At 45.4% G+C, this 15,668-nt stretch overlaps 1 long non-coding RNA gene across 1 annotated transcript; it reads right to left on the minus strand.

Annotated features, from left to right (window-relative positions):
• Positions 1-1,752: 1,752 nt before the first annotated feature.
• LOC121133817 lies at positions 1,753-15,151 on the minus strand. Its single transcript, XR_005870813.1, has 2 exons — positions 15,018-15,151; positions 1,753-3,649 (listed from the first exon to the last, which is right to left on the minus strand). It is a non-coding gene; the product is annotated as an uncharacterized LOC121133817 (long non-coding RNA).
• Between the last annotated feature and the right edge of the window lie 517 nt (positions 15,152-15,668).

A 15,668-nucleotide genomic window follows, 5' to 3' on the forward strand; every position in this document is an offset into this window, starting at 1 on the left:
ACCTACTAATTGTCCACAGCTGCTCCCTGCCTAGACCAGTGTGATCCCTTACCGCCATCTGTGTGGGGCCCAGACAGGAGTCACAACCTGTGAGAAAGCACAAGGACACACGTAGGAGTCTTTCTGTCCTCACCAGGAGAGCTTTGTTCACATCCTTGGAGAAGTGTTTGTTCACAGAGCATGCTTGGCTCTAACCTTTGACCTCCCCTTAAGCCCCATGCCCAGGTGGAGGAGCCCAAGTATATCCTCCCCTTTGTGCCCAGTGGGAGAGCAGGGACAGTGATGCATCATGTTTTCTGAGAAACACTGTTTCCTGCATCCTTTGTAAGCCTTTGTAAGAGCATCCTAGGCTGTGAGTATGGGGGATGCATGGTCCAAGTCCAGAAAGCTGAGTTAGGCCAGCGTTTCACTCCTGCACTGGAGCCAGGTCCAGGAGCCTGGAGACCACAAGCATCCTTACAACCTAGGCTGCTGAACCAGCATAGACACCTCCAGTGCATTGGTGAGACTGAAGGAGTTTACCATATTCTCTCTTTAGGTGTCTCTTATAGCAGGCTGGCCTTAAGGCAGACAAGATGTTGGCTCCTACATGCATGACCTTATTGCTTTATAACAAACAAAACATCTGCCACCTGCCTAAGCAAAAAACAACATACAATAGAACCCAACAGACATGTGCTACTATCATCTGTATTGTTTCACAGGTGAGAAGTTAGGAGGCTTACGAGGGATGAAATCTTACGTAGCATCATGATGCTATGAATAAAAGATATGGGATTTAAGTTCAGTTCTCCCTATACTATACAGAAAGAATCTATTGTTTACAGAAGAAATAATGAGAGGTAGATGGTGCATAGAAAATGCTGTAATTTGTACATCCCCAAATTATTTCAAAGCTCCACAATACTGATAGATACAGAGCAAAGTATTTTCTCGTACACCACTTGTGTTTGAACTGGCATGATATACCTCATTCCTTAAATATGTCAGTGTGTTCTCAGTCATTCTCCTATGTTTCCGTAGTAATATCATTGATGTCTGAAAATTAACACTCCCATCTTTAGACACTGCCCAAATTATCATTTTTTGTAATAAAAACATTCAATACACAGTCTGGGGCCATGTTATTTTGCATGCTCTTTTGCTCTGAATTGTTACAGTTTTAATGTAAGTATGAGGGAAGATCAAAACTGTCCAAGGGAAAGGGTCCAGTCATGAGCCCTCTTGAGCTGCCTCTGGACCTTCTTTCATGGCTAAGGAGTCACCATGGACCTGGAACAAGGTTCCAACTGAAGACCATAGGGACCATCACATAGCTAACTGGAACACACAGGCACAACTACTGGGAAACAGATCTCATCCACTAGGTATAAATTTTTGTCTTCTGTGCTCTTCTCTTCCTCCTTCTATGTTTGGGACATGGTCTTGCCAAGTAGTTCAAGATGGTCTCAAAGTGCATACCTGGTACCCAGAGAGACCAGAAGAGGGTGTCAGATCCACTGAGACAGGAGGTACAGACTGTTGTGAGCTGACATGAGGGTGGTAGGTCCCTGGTCCTCTGGAAGAGCAGCTGGTGCTCTTAAACACTGAGCCCTCTTTCCAGCTCCTCTATAATCCTTAAGGAGTCACTCTTCTAAAACCCAATTTCCCTCCTTCAAAGGTGCAGTGACAAAGTACTGTTTACCTTTAATAGTGTACTGCTTATACTGTATCCTTACCCACAGCACACGGAGATCAGACCAGACACAGTGGTAACCACAGGCAAAACATTTATTATAAATATCATTAGTTGTTTAGAGGAGGAATAGGAATGAGGCACTGGGTCTTTTAAGAAGTCTGGAAAACAGAGTAACGGAGAATCATTCTTGAGGCAATCCTGAAGGCCATTTTGTTCCAGTAGCACTGACTCACCAGGACTTGTTCCTATGCATTGATTTCTTACCACTGACTGGACCTGTCCTATACGCAAGGGGCTCAGAGCATGACTCCTGGCTTCCCAGGTCAGTTCTCCAGAAGACCTCTGTGTGCAGATGCCAGCGAGGACTTGTGTGCAGCATGGAACCTCACTGTGTAGCTAACGGTCTTCTACATGGACTAAGACACTCACTGTCTGGAGTTTGGCTTTTCCCCTCTGAGAAGTTAGAGCTCCAATACAGAAGCCATGCAGAGGATGGGAATTCATCCATCACTCACCACCGAGCTGGTGGTACTTCAAACCAAAGCTTTCACCAGCATCTTAGGTTTTTGAGAGGAAGGACCATGAGGAATGATACTTCTATGAGAGCTTTTCTCTTGAAGAAAATGGAACATTTACAATTGTGCATCAACGGTCACTGTCACTACAGACCATGGGGAATACTGGGTCTGAAATTCTAGGATTGAGTCAATTAAGAGCAGGCAGCATAGCAGTACCTCCCCTTCTCAGCCAGGAGTATGTTTTCAGAGGTGAAGAAATGCAAAATTTAATGGATTACTTCTGTTCACTCATAAATTTCTTCCAAATCAACAAAGTTTAGGCAAGTGGGGAATGAGTTTATGTTAAAGTTTTACTAAACAATTTATAGCCTTTGTAAAAATTATGTCCTAGGAGATTTTCAAATCAGAAGGACCATAGGGTAGTGAACGGCATCATGAATGGTGTTAGTGGTTCACTGCTTCCTGTCCATGGAGCTCCATTGGAAGAATCACACCCATGAGCGACTCCACTGCCTTACACATCTGATGTGGACAGTCCATCCCTCCCTACTTGCTCTAGGGAAGCCTGCAGGGAACTGGCATTTTAAGGTTCAGGAGGAGTCTGCTAGCCATCTGGGGCCAGGTCAGAGTCAGGATCCTTCAGCAACTGTGTGTAGTTAGTTGATACATGTCAGGCAACCTTGATTCCTAGTTACTGTGGGAGGATCAGGAAGACATGCTGATGACCTCAGCCACGATCTGCACAAAGTCTGGACTGATTTTCCCCAGTATCTGAATGGAAAGTCAAGTTCTCTGCCAGTGTCCCCTGCTCATTGCTCCTGGGACCTGGAAGAGGAGGGTGTGCTTGTCTGTCTTAACATTTCACACACCTGACACACACTTCACATTCATGGGTGGCTTTTCATTTTCTAGTATGTGTTTCATAATTGCATCCAGGACAAGCAATTCTAAAGCAGTAACTCAATGGGAATCACCTATATTTAGAATTTCTGCAGCTTGTACGGATCATGTTGGGCAAACTGCACCGCACAGTGCTGTTGGGCTTCTTGTAAACAGAGGAATCATTGGGGAGATGACTGTGTTTCCTGAGTTAGGGAAGACGTGGAAAGAGTCATAGACTGTGTTCACTTTAGTGTAAGCACAGGAATCTGGGAGCTGGTGGTCTGTTAGCCAAGAGGATCTCACCTTTCCTTTTCAAGCTTTAAGATTAGACATTCACCCCCATGTACTGGCTGTAGGTGCGTTTCCCCTGAGCCAGCGTTTATATTTTGGGCAGCTTATTATTTATCCAGTCAGCAACTATGGTAGCCACCTCCTGGTTAAAGCCGAGGACAAAAGCATGTGCTATTCTTTTCTCACAGAGTCGGATATCGCCTTCTGGAAAATCTTTCTTCATGTCTTCATAGTACTTTACTGGACACCAGCGGTCTGTTTTACCATAGTAAAATGTCAGCTGAAAGACAAGAAACAGCATTTCATCCTCTGCTCCCAATATCAACATACACCAGTGAACTGCAGGGTGTGGAGAGCAATACCTGTGCCCAGCTCTGCCCTCTGTCCTAAGGTCACTTCCAGAGCCCTTAGAGACCATGGGATGCCTTAAGGAGTGCGAGTGCAAGAAACCTACCTGTAGACTTTGTTTGGCAGATTCCTCTAACTCCTTAAAAGACACATCATGTGTCCTGAGGCTGGGGTGGACATAGGAAAGAAGGATGTGAAGGCGAGTGAGACAGTTACGTAGAGGAAGTCACCGCAAGACTAATGGCCACACACTGTTTTCATACAGCCCTTTTGTTTGCTGAATGAATGCATGGAGATAAGAATGCCAAGAAGTCAGATTGTCTCTGCTTCTCGATGTAGCTGATGAAATGTGATCTGCATTCTAAGAGACTCTGGTGCACTTTAAGGCGTCTCAGTGTGACAGGAGAGCCTGCCCAATTCAGCGGGAACCCTTCACACTGATTCCTTGGGCCACACCAACCAGGCTGATTGGCAACAGAGCCTCCTTTGAGGCTTTACTAAGATCTTTTCTGGAGATTTATCTATGTATGTATGTGAAACAGATGTGTGTATCATACAGATGCTAGATACAGATGCTGCTGTGCTCCACTGAAAAATGTTCTGTAGTCTATTCTTTACAAAAAACACAACAAAGGTAAAATGATATCCAGAATGCTTCACAGTGCTAATTAAACTATTTTAACATTTATTTGTGTGTGTTTTGTACGTGGCACAGAGCATATCTGGATGGCAGTGTACTTTGTGGGGATTCTGGGGACAAAACAGGTTATTAGACCTTCATAGTAAAATACCATAGTGATAATGTTTAAGAACCAAAGACTATATTTTAGGGAAGTTCTTACAAAACTAAAAAGTTAGGCCCAGCCAGCTCTGGCCCCTAAGTATTCTGAAATAGTCACAGGTTTTTTCTCTAACACAGCAAGTTGACTACTCACTGACATGCTTAGAAAATGTGACTTGAGCACTTCCTTTGTATCGGGAACCAGTCTTAGTGAAGAGGAAAGAGGAGACACCACACGTAGAAAAACATCATTTCCCAGGATCTCTCAGCAATTTCTCTGGTGCCACGTTCCTTTTGAAAAATCTGCTGTAAGCACAAACTATCTTCGGGGACTAATACCTGCCAATAACAGCTAATTACTTTAGGCTGTCTCCAGATTTCCACACTTGTCACCGGGAATCTGAGAAACAATTCAGGAAACAGCCAGTCACTCTGTCAGATTGTCCAGCATTTCCATAGAGCAGGAGCCAGCTGTGGGAAAGCTAGACACCCCAGGCGGGGGTTTGTTTGTTATGCTCTGCTCTGCTGTCCTGCTGTCTGAGGATGCCGCAGCAGTCCAGGGTCCTCCGACTCGTACATGCTGTGGTGGTGATTCTTGTGAAAACTACTACTGAAGAGCCAATCAGAGGGAAGCAACGCCGCTGAGAAGGTCTCGGCTCACAAAGCTGTCCCGACAAGACTGTCCCTGGAGTTGGTGACACTTCGAGAACAATTTCTCTGACAATCTTGTCCTGCGCTTCTCAGTGAGGTGATAAAAACTCCAAATGTTTCCAATGAACAGCCTGGTTTGATGAACCCTTAGCACCCGGAGATGTCATCAGCTGCCTCGTGCATGAAGGCGTTTGGTGAACAGTGGCCTCGGCATGGCTTTAGGGACCCTGAAGCTCCCTCAGGATACCAGGAGACATCATGTCCAAGTAATTAGAGCACACACTGAACACTGACTGACATGTGCTAGGAATCTGAACAAGAATGGTATGAGTGCAGTATGGCATTAACAGTAAGGACTGCTTTTCTCTCTGCAGTTGAGTTTACTTCTCAGTTCCAGCTGTAACTGCTGGGGGTGGACCCCACTTGGCTAAGTCCACCATTAATGCTGGAGTCAGGGTTAGAAAGGTTCTGTTTTGCTTTATTTTAAAAGTTCTTGGAGGTACATACACCGAAGGGCTCTGTGTGAAAATCTTGGCTTACAAAACGTGTGGCTATCCAATGCCTTTACAAACGCCAGCTTGACATACTTCCTGCTCCCTAGGTCACTCCTTAAGGGCAATAGATGTGACCAGAGGGCTCTGCATCTGTAACCCCGAACAGGACAATGGAAACGTACGGGGTATGTGAAAGCAGAGGACGTGTGAAGCAGAAAGCATGGGCCGACTAGACCTCTACACACTGGGTTAAGTGTGCTTGTTACTTCTACCCAGTCAGAGACAATGAACTCAGTGGAAGCCCATGAGCTGATGGGAACTGATGGGAACTGATGGGAACGATGGGAACCTTGTGCCGGGTTCTGTGTTGTGCATTCTCCACACACCCTCGCTGTGCTCAAGCAAGAATACTGAAGATGGAGCTTTCATCCCTGTTCCACAGAGAAGGAAGCCGTCAACCCTAGTGAAAGCACCGTGCCAGGTTCAATCGCCAGGCAAGCTGTAAAGCTGGGTCGTGCAGCCAGGAGCTACATTCCCCGACAAAGCTCTTTATCAGACTGTTTACAGTCAACCACACGGAGACTTTAGTTATGGCGATAGAGAGCCTGAAGTCGGGGAGATCTTAAACTGGATAAGAAAAATCACAGCTGTGTTAAATGCTGACCAGGAGAGAGCCGACTAACCTCCTTCATCTAAACCCTTCTCACAACCTGTGTGTTTCAGCACAGGTGTGGCATGCCATGGGCTGACGGAGCTGCATGGGTGCCACAGTTGCTAAGCGAGAGTTCCAGGCTGTCAGAAGGATGCTACAATCAAAGGTTTAGAAGAAAAGAGACCTTTCCCGTGGCTTATTTCTCCTCAGCACCTTTTAAAAAAGATATTCACGAGAGTTTATTAAAAAGCACTCACAGGTGAAATGGAAAATTGTATTTCGAAATTGTTGTTATGGTAAGTAAATAACCCATTTTTCCTATTGAACACATTTTGCTTTTTTCCTGAGTTTTGATTGTCCATGCCTGCCACTTTGCTGTTCCTACTGTATTTTCTACAGGGACCATGCCACTGAAGTGTCTGCTCACAGATAGATTTCTCCTCAACAGCCCCTAAAATATCCCTGTAAACTGCTACAGCTTGTCCTCCACACAGAAACTCTGCCTCTTCTCATGCCTTCACCCCTAACTTTTTGTTTTTGTTTCTGTCTGTGAACAGGGCCTCTCATATACAGTCCTTTATCCTGTGCTATGGTAATCAGATCTGTGACCTGTGCAGGGCGGGGATCTAGCCTGCCCTGGTTGGAGTGACAGAAGAGACAATGAGACACTCCATCAGGAGCTGCCTCTCCTCTGGCCAACCTTTAGAGAGCCAGGAAAAAGATGCTGCTCCTGCCCGCCCCCCTGTGTCTTTCCCTTCTCTGGAGAAAGTGCATTGTAGCAGGGCTTTTGTTTAAGGGAAGAGGCAAGAGTTCAAATGTGGAACATCAGTTTCTTCCCTGGGGGATCAAATCAATACCCTTGTATGAATGGCTTCATGTTAGTCACCTGTTCTTTATACCCAAATTCTTGCCTTATGGACAGGAAGGTTTATTCATCATAAACATATCATCACCTAATAGCACCAAACTGGAACCAAGCCCTCAACACATTGTTCTGGGGGAATTGTCTAGATCCAACTAAGGCACTTCCCTCTTTTGCAGCTGGACCTCATTGCCCTGTATCCCCATCTTCCAGCTCTCTGGGGAACATGGTACCAGCTCTGAGGTTCTCTACCGAATCTGAACGCCACAAGCTCGACCCTACCTCCCTTACAGGGACCAAGGCACTTAGGTCTTAACCCTGCGAAGCTAAAGGGAATCGACAGCATCTCCTCTGGGTTATTCAAGTCCGCCCCCCACCCCCACCCCATGGACACACGGAGCGGTCACAATGCTTTAGTCTTTATGTACACACATCCTGAGCGAGGCTACACCGGGGGAGGCAGAGATGGGTCAGGGCATTCGGCTGCAGCTTACCTTGTTCCCTTCCTTCTCTTTATCTCTGGCTGCCTGGCCGTTCTTGACGGAATGAGGCTGAAGATCTCTGGAGGACAGAGGAGAAAACACAATACTTCCTACACTCACAGAACACTGCTTCCCTTTATTGGTGCCAGAGGAGCAGTGGGATTGGAGGTGCCAAGGGAGCAGGGCCTGTCATGGCCCTGCCAGATGCACCCTCGGCTGGCTGAGCAGCTGTGCATCTAAAGGTAGGCATGGCTAGCACGCAAAAAGGCCAGACTTCCTTTTCTCCCTTGTAGAAGTTTGTACGAAGCCATCTAGCAATTAGCTTCATCTAAACTACATGGGGCTGCAGTGAGAAGCTGAGCAGGGTATGATGGGGGATGTCCTTCTGTATATATACGTTTCTCATATTGGTTGATGAATAAAACACTGATTGGCTGCTAGACAGGCAGGAAGCATAGGTGAGGCTATGAGACGAGGAGATTCTGTGTAGAAGAAGGCAGGGAGGCCACCAGGAAGAGATGCCATGTAGAGAGAAGGAAGATAGGACGTGCCAGGCGTTCTCTGGTAAAATAAGGTCAAGTAGAAATACAAAGATTAGTAGTTACGGGTTAATAATGAAGATAGAGCTAGCCAGTAAGAAGCCCTAGCTATTGACCAACAGTTTTATAATTAATATAGTGTCCATGTGTTTATTTGGAGCTGAAGGGCAGTGGAATCTGGCATTACACTTTCCTTTGCCAAGGTAGCTGCATAGGAGGCACTGGAAGCCGGTTATCCTCCTGTGTTTCTGCTGCTCCCTGGGTCATAGGCCTCTGAAGAGTGGCTAAGGGGCTTGAGTCATCAAACTAAACTGAGAAAAGAGTTTCCAGCTCATCGAACCCTTGCACGTGAGTATTAAGCCCAGACCTGGGAAAAATTCAGCCACACCGTTTCCCCCATCATGGATCCCAAAGAACAGCTCCCTTAGGTGTCTTGTGATGAGCAGTGCCTGTGATATCAGCAGGACTGGACATTCCAGGGCCTCAGCCACACACTCAACATCAGCAACACCTCTCATTACAGAAAGAAGCTTGCAGAAAGGATTGCATATGGGGAGGGAAAGTAGTCAGTCTTGAACAAAGTGCTCAGAGACCTATCTAGGCTGTGGCTAATTTTACACCAGTAACAATGAGAGCTTATTGAATGCTTAAGATACGCTGGGAACTCTTGGTGAGGTCTGATTTGTAAGATAGGAATTATAACCACCATCTATCTTAGCACAACTGCCTGAGAATGTATATTAATATGAAGCGATTTTATTGATGGGGAAAGGCGTCACACCACGAAGCAATCGGCAGAGCTGAAGTTTGAACCTGGGTCCTGGCACTGAGGACTCTGCTCTCCAACGCTGACCTCCTTTCAGTCAGGCTCCACGGGAGAACTGAAGAGCGCACCAATGCAACCCCCCTTCAGTGAAACTCTTGAGATCAAAATGACGGAGTTAAAAACAAGCCTATCCACTTCCAGGATGATCTCGACATTCTGGACAGGCCTCAAGTTAAACAGGCAGAACTAACACGATCCGTTTCAGAGCAGGGCTTGGCGGAAAGGCAGCCCTGCCTGGTGAGCTGGTCAGGGAGCTCTTTCCTATGCTCCGCCAAGCGGGACGCGTGCATGTCCGAAGGATTTGCATGGCCCTTCTGCAAATGTCAGCACTGAACGAGGGCCGTTCCCACAGGCAGCTGGCACCTCTGCCTAGGACAGGCTAAGCAGAGGATGGAAACAGGGCAGACAGCTCCTTCCCTGAGGGCATTCTGTCCCTTCTTAAAGACACATGGTAGCCCTGGTCTGGGGCAGCATCAGCACCACCTGCCCTGCCACAGCTGCCCACCTCCTTCCCAGGGCTGCAGCCAATGTGCTCCCTGTGTGAACAACTGAAGGCTCCTGCGGACCAGAGTGATGCTCAGACTTAGTCCAGAAGCAGCACACAACAGCTGTTTCCAAAGCCTGGGCCAAGGATGGTCACGGCAGTGTAGGATTTCCCTCCTAAGTGAGTTTTAAATGAAAACTTCAAGTTTATAACCAAACACTAATTCACTTTTCTTTGGAGGGGACCTGTATCTCCTGACAGAATAGGGGACGCAGACCTTCACGTTACTCCAGACACACCAGGTACCTGACTGATAAAGCACAGCAGACCCCGGAGGCTCCCACACAAGCAGAGAGGTGAAATGTACAGTTTGTTCCTTCCCTTGGCTACTCTAGTCCACAGCTCACCTCGTGCCCCTTCCTGCCTCTACTCCCATTATGCTCACTGGCTCCTCTTTCCCCAACCTTCAACTTGAATGGCCAAGCGTTAACCCTCAGATGGCTTCTTTCTTTATATTACAGACTTCCGTAGGTGGCCACTATGCGTGGTCACAGCTCCAACTACAGGCCTATCTTGCCAAAACCAAAACTGAGCCCAGACTCCTCCTTCTAGGATTCACAGCAGACATCTGGGCATGGATATGCCATAGGTGTCTCACACACAAGCAGCAACCACCTCCCACAGCCTGGGCTACTTCCCCATCCTCCCTTACACCAAATCTAGACCAACGGCAACCCACAGTCTCAGACTCCCTCACCCATCTGCTAATGCCCCACCTGAACTAAGGGTCTTTGGTTCCTCCTCCTGAATCCTTTCTTCCCAACCCCACTGCATCCAGTCTTCTAAAACCCTTAACAGACACGCCACCGAAAAATGAAATGTTTCCAAATATTCTAACATTTCCCCCAATTATCTCTCAAGTGAAGATACTGGGATATCAGAATGAGCTGTTGGCAGGTGCTATGTGCTCTGATTGGTCAGCGGCTGTATCTTGTGGTTGCTAAATATTTGTTATATCGGTCTAGATCAGTGGTTCTTAGCCTCCCTAGTGCTGTGACCCTTTAATACAGTCCCTCATTTTGTGGTGAACCCCAACCATAGAATTGTTTTGACTGCCACTATATAACTGTAATTTTGCTGTTAAGAATCTTAATGTAAATATCTGTTTTTCCAAAGGTCTCAGGCTACTCCTGTGAAGGGGTGGTTCTACCCACAAATGTGTGTGAACCACAGATTGAGAATGGCTGCTCTTGATGCTGTCCCTTGCTTATGACTTATTCAGTGTCCACACCAATGCTTCATGCAGCCCAGCCTCTCTTTTCCTAATGTGGGGCTTTTACCTTGGAGTCTACAAGCCCACCTAGATCCAGTGATTGGGATAACCTTGTTATTTACTTCTAGCTAAAATTTAATATTTCATTCAATTGTAAATAGACAATAAGCCACAATGTTGTTAATACATATGTACTCAAATTGTAGTAAAATTACTGTAGATGACTAAACACAAAATTACACTCATTTCTACAAACTCACAGTAGCAACTCTACTATATCTTTAATTTTATTTAAGTTTTAATTACATGTGTGTGTGTGCACACGTGTCTGTGCGTGTGTATACACATGAGTGGAGGTGCCCATAGAGGCGTGAGGTGTCAGATCCCCCCGGACTTGGAGTACAGCGGGTGTGAGTTGTTGACATGGATATATGATCTGAACTTGGGTTCTCTGTAAGCACAGCATTCGTTGCAAACTGCTGCACAATCTCCCCAGTACCTGTTACTCCCTCTTGCTCTCCAATGCGTCAATAAAGATGCACACAGAACTGTATCACAAATTAATTTTTAAAGTATTTTGCTGACTGTATTTCAACATAATCCATAGTCTATAGGAGCATCCTGACTGACCTGTCTTTCCACCAACCTATCTAGCACGCATTCACTGCTGGTTCACCAGACACTATGAATTGTGGCGGACCCTCAGATGAAAATGACAGTTCCTCCGTGGGATGGACAAGTCAAAGGCTGTTCATTTACACACTGTGTGTGACAACTGTGATATTCTAACTCTAAACAGGGAGCCGTGAGAGCTACAGGGATGATTGCAGCTGGGGAAACTTCCTGGAGCTGACAGTGGGAGCCAGGTTTAAGGAAAAGTGGGATTGAGCCAGGTGAAGAGACAGTGTGACCTCTGATGTGAAAGTTTTTGCATCAGTGATGGGTCAGAAACTTCATACTGGGTGGTGTGAATAAGCAGAAAGGTTCTGCGTTCCTCTGCCTGGGTGGAAATGGGGAGAGGGCATCCTTGAGTACAGCTTTGAAAACAGAGGCATTTGCAGTCTCAGGAACTTCCAGCTTTGACTAAAAGCAGTTCTCAACCTGTGGGTCCCCACACCTTTGGGGGTCAAAGGACCATTTCACAGAGGTCACCTAAGACCATCCACAACACAGATATTTACAGATATGAAGTAGTTATGAAAATAGTTTTATGGTTGGGGTCACTTCAACATGAGTACTGTAAGGGGTCACAGCTCTAGGAAGGCTAAGAACCACTGGAAGAAACGATCTCCAGAAGAGGGGAGGCAATGTCCACCTTCCTAGAACTATGTGTCCAGTTAACTTCCCTTGTTTTCCTAAGCTGACGGGGACACATTATGTTAAGTCACTGTTATCAAAACTAAGTTGCAGCATACTTCCTCTTATTTCACTACATCACATGAAGCTGCCATCACTTCCTGTGTCTCTGTGCTAGCTCAGGAATGCTGAGGAACAGAGCCAACCCTATCTGAGTGGAGAGCTGCTCTTTGGTTGGCAGAAGGCATTTCAGTGAACCCACGTAAGGAGTTACTGTGAGACAGAACTGGAGCTGCACCGCAGCATGGTGAACAGCACCGGACATGCCTTAAATTCTACCATGCATTTGATGTCGTCGTCGTCGTCGTCGAAACACAATTATTCCCTGGAGTTGGAGAGCTTCTCCGGAGCCTGTGCTAATATTAACCTTCAAGGGTTGACTGTGTACCAGCACACTCCCAGGTTTCCCCTGAGAAAGTGTCAAAACGTCCAGTCCTGCCACAATGCATGAGCACACCTCACCTGGGAATGACTACCTGGGTTTAACTTAGCACAGGGATAAGTTAGCGCCTTCTTTGACCTCCTTCTCAGCACAGTGTACGAACAGGATCTGGACCGAGCAGGATTTTGCAGCAGCTGACTTCTCCAGGTGGTAGGACCAGCTCTAACATGTCAGGTCCAGTCATTCCCCAAGTGTGAATTTTGGAAGCAAGGGTCTGGCAATCCTGCTATAAAGCAGGACTTGAATTGTTGTTACAAACTTCCAACCTGAAGAACTAAAATGCAGTTTGGAAACAGACTGACTCATAACTTAACTACAAGTAAACTGCTGTTCTATGGTCACTTCATACCCTGAAGGCTGGAAGTACTGCACAGTCTTGGAGAGTAGTGGGTCCTCCTTGCCCAACCTTCTCCAGTCAGCTAGGAACAGTTTATCTTAATTCAGAATTTCTCACTCGACAACTGCTGATTAGGAAAAATGATGACATAGGAAGATGATATGATAACATAAAGCAAACAGATACTGGCATTTCCCCAGCGACTATTGAAATAAATATTTTAATACAATAAAATATTTTCTAAGCCAATATTACATAATGCTTGCTTTCAGAAGACTGTATTGCGGGGTTAAACAACTAGGAATCAGCACTGTGGACAAGCTTCAGGTTAGTGTGTCACAGTTTAAGAAGAGGTTCTCAATGCAGTGCCGCCTCTAGGTTTTGACTTCCAGCCCTGTCAGAGTCACTCATCCACCAGGGATCATTCCACCACACCCAGCAGATGTCAGTGTTCCACACTAACTGTAAAGTTCAGCTGTACAGTGGTGTCTACAGAAACATGAACCAAGGCATATATGTACTTAATGAAATTTCCAGCAACAGTGTTAAAGAGTATGCAGGAATAAGTAAAATTAGCTTAGGTGTATTTAAAATACATGTACTACAATGTATCTAAAATATTTCAACATGTGGTCAATATATTAATGAAACATTTTTTCTTTTAAGATACTAATGTTTTTCTGCTTGTGCTGAAGTTGAACTCAGGTCTTGTACAATACCAGGCAAGCACTCCACTACTGATCTGTATCCTGAGCACACGGTACTAATGTCATGAGAGTCAGTATGCATTTATACTAATGAAAAGTCTCAATTCACACTAACCATACATAGCAATTCTGGTGTGTGGGTGTTGAAGTTTAACAGAGCAGCGCTGGGCCGTGGCCAAAGTTCAGCAGCAGGCCATGTTTCCTCAGCATGTGCAGGACCCTAGGTTTGATTGAACCAAAGCAACAGAATAAAAAAAAAGTACAGATTGTATCTGGAGAGATGGAGCTGAGGTTAAGATCACTGGCTGCTCTTCTGGATGGCTCTGGTTCAAAACCAGTACCTACATGCCAGTTTACAACTGTCTGTAACTGCATTTTGAGGGGATCCAACACCATCACACAGATATACATGCAGGGCAAACACCAATGCACATAAAAACAGATAAATATTTAAAAGAAACAGAGCAGATCTACCCTCTTCAGGATGACACAGACAGATGATGTCCCAGAAGTGTCATATTTATACATATATTAGCACATTTGGGCATATGGTGGCTTTATAGCTTTGGAGACCAGCACTTCCAAATGTATTTGTTTGAGTATCCTGTTTGCAGGTAACACATACCTCCTGATATATCAGAAAGCTACTGTTTATGTGAGAACAAGAGAGCCCTATGTGTTGGAGAATGAGAAAGAAAGGCTTCCTGTTCAGTAGTCATATGTAATGTTAGCTCTTTTCCTCTGTTTTAATTGTTACATTTCTGTAACGAGATTCTTCCTACCAGCCTGGTCCCAGAGCTGCATCAGTCCCAAATGAACACACAGGACACTATATTAATTATGAAGCTGTTGGCCATTTGCTATGGTTTTTTGTTGGCTAGCTCTGACTTAATTATTAAGCCATAAATGCTAATCTGAGTATTTCCACGTTGTCTTCTCTTACGGGAGAAAGGGTCCGGATGACTTTCCCTTCTGGCATCCTACATGGTGACTGACTGTGCCTCTGTTTCCCAGAATACTCCACCTCTCCTAGTCTCACCTATCTTGCTTCCCTATTGGCCAGCAGTGCTTTACTCATCAACCAATAAGACAAGCATATATACAGAATGACGTCCCCCATCACATTTCCACATAACTCATTTATTCTACAGACGCTGCTGAGACTTCCCAGTTTAATACACTGTTGAAATAGGACACACTGATTTTAAAAAGTCAATTCAACAAAAAAAGTGTCAAAATATACTGATGTAGCTGTAACCAGCTCTAATTACTCCATGTTACTTTCAAGTGTAACAGAACTCTGTCTGAATCTACAGAGGCTCAAAGTCTTCAGTTCTTGACCAACTCTAACCTCATCTCCTCAGTAAGTATTTCTACCCATCAACTGGCATACCTGCAGCCTCAAAGTGGTTACCTTAGGTAAATGTTCCTTTATGATTTCATCATCTCTCTTCTGCACATGGATCATTTCTTGGCTCCCAAGGTAAGCAGCATTAGCTTCATTAAAAAACAAACGAACAGACTAACAGTTAAACACATAGAATACACGGAAGAAACACAAATAACTTAATTTTAGCAAATCCATATGACTCCTTTTTCTAGAGGCCAAGTGCTTTTTCACATTAGACACTGTGGGTCCAAAAGACACAATGAGCTCCCTGGCAGGCTTGCAAAGGCAAGGTGTGTTTACAGAGGACTGTCTCAGAGTTTAGTCAACCCTGGGAGGGGCAGCCTACCCTGGCCAGCAAGGCCCCAAGATACCAATGCATCCTAGGGGATAAGAACATGACCAATACCCTTTGGGCAGTGAAAGAGCTCCACTGGTATTCTTCATCCCTGCCTGACAGCCTGGAAACATCAACCATTAAAAGGAGATGATTGTAAAACTCACTTCACTGGTTTCTCTTTTCTCAGAATCTCTGCTTCACTGTTCAACATCCACTGCCTTAAAATGTTGCTTTCACATTTTATTTGTTTTTTCCATTGTTTTTGGCAAGAGAGTAAATGAAGTCCTTCTTATTCAATTCAGAAGTTGGGGAGCTAGGTGAAGTTATTTCCAATTGAA

Source organism: Mesocricetus auratus, unplaced genomic scaffold, assembly GCF_017639785.1.
Source record: "Mesocricetus auratus isolate SY011 unplaced genomic scaffold, BCM_Maur_2.0 Super-Scaffold_100024, whole genome shotgun sequence".
Lineage (NCBI taxonomy): Eukaryota > Metazoa > Chordata > Mammalia > Rodentia > Cricetidae > Mesocricetus > Mesocricetus auratus.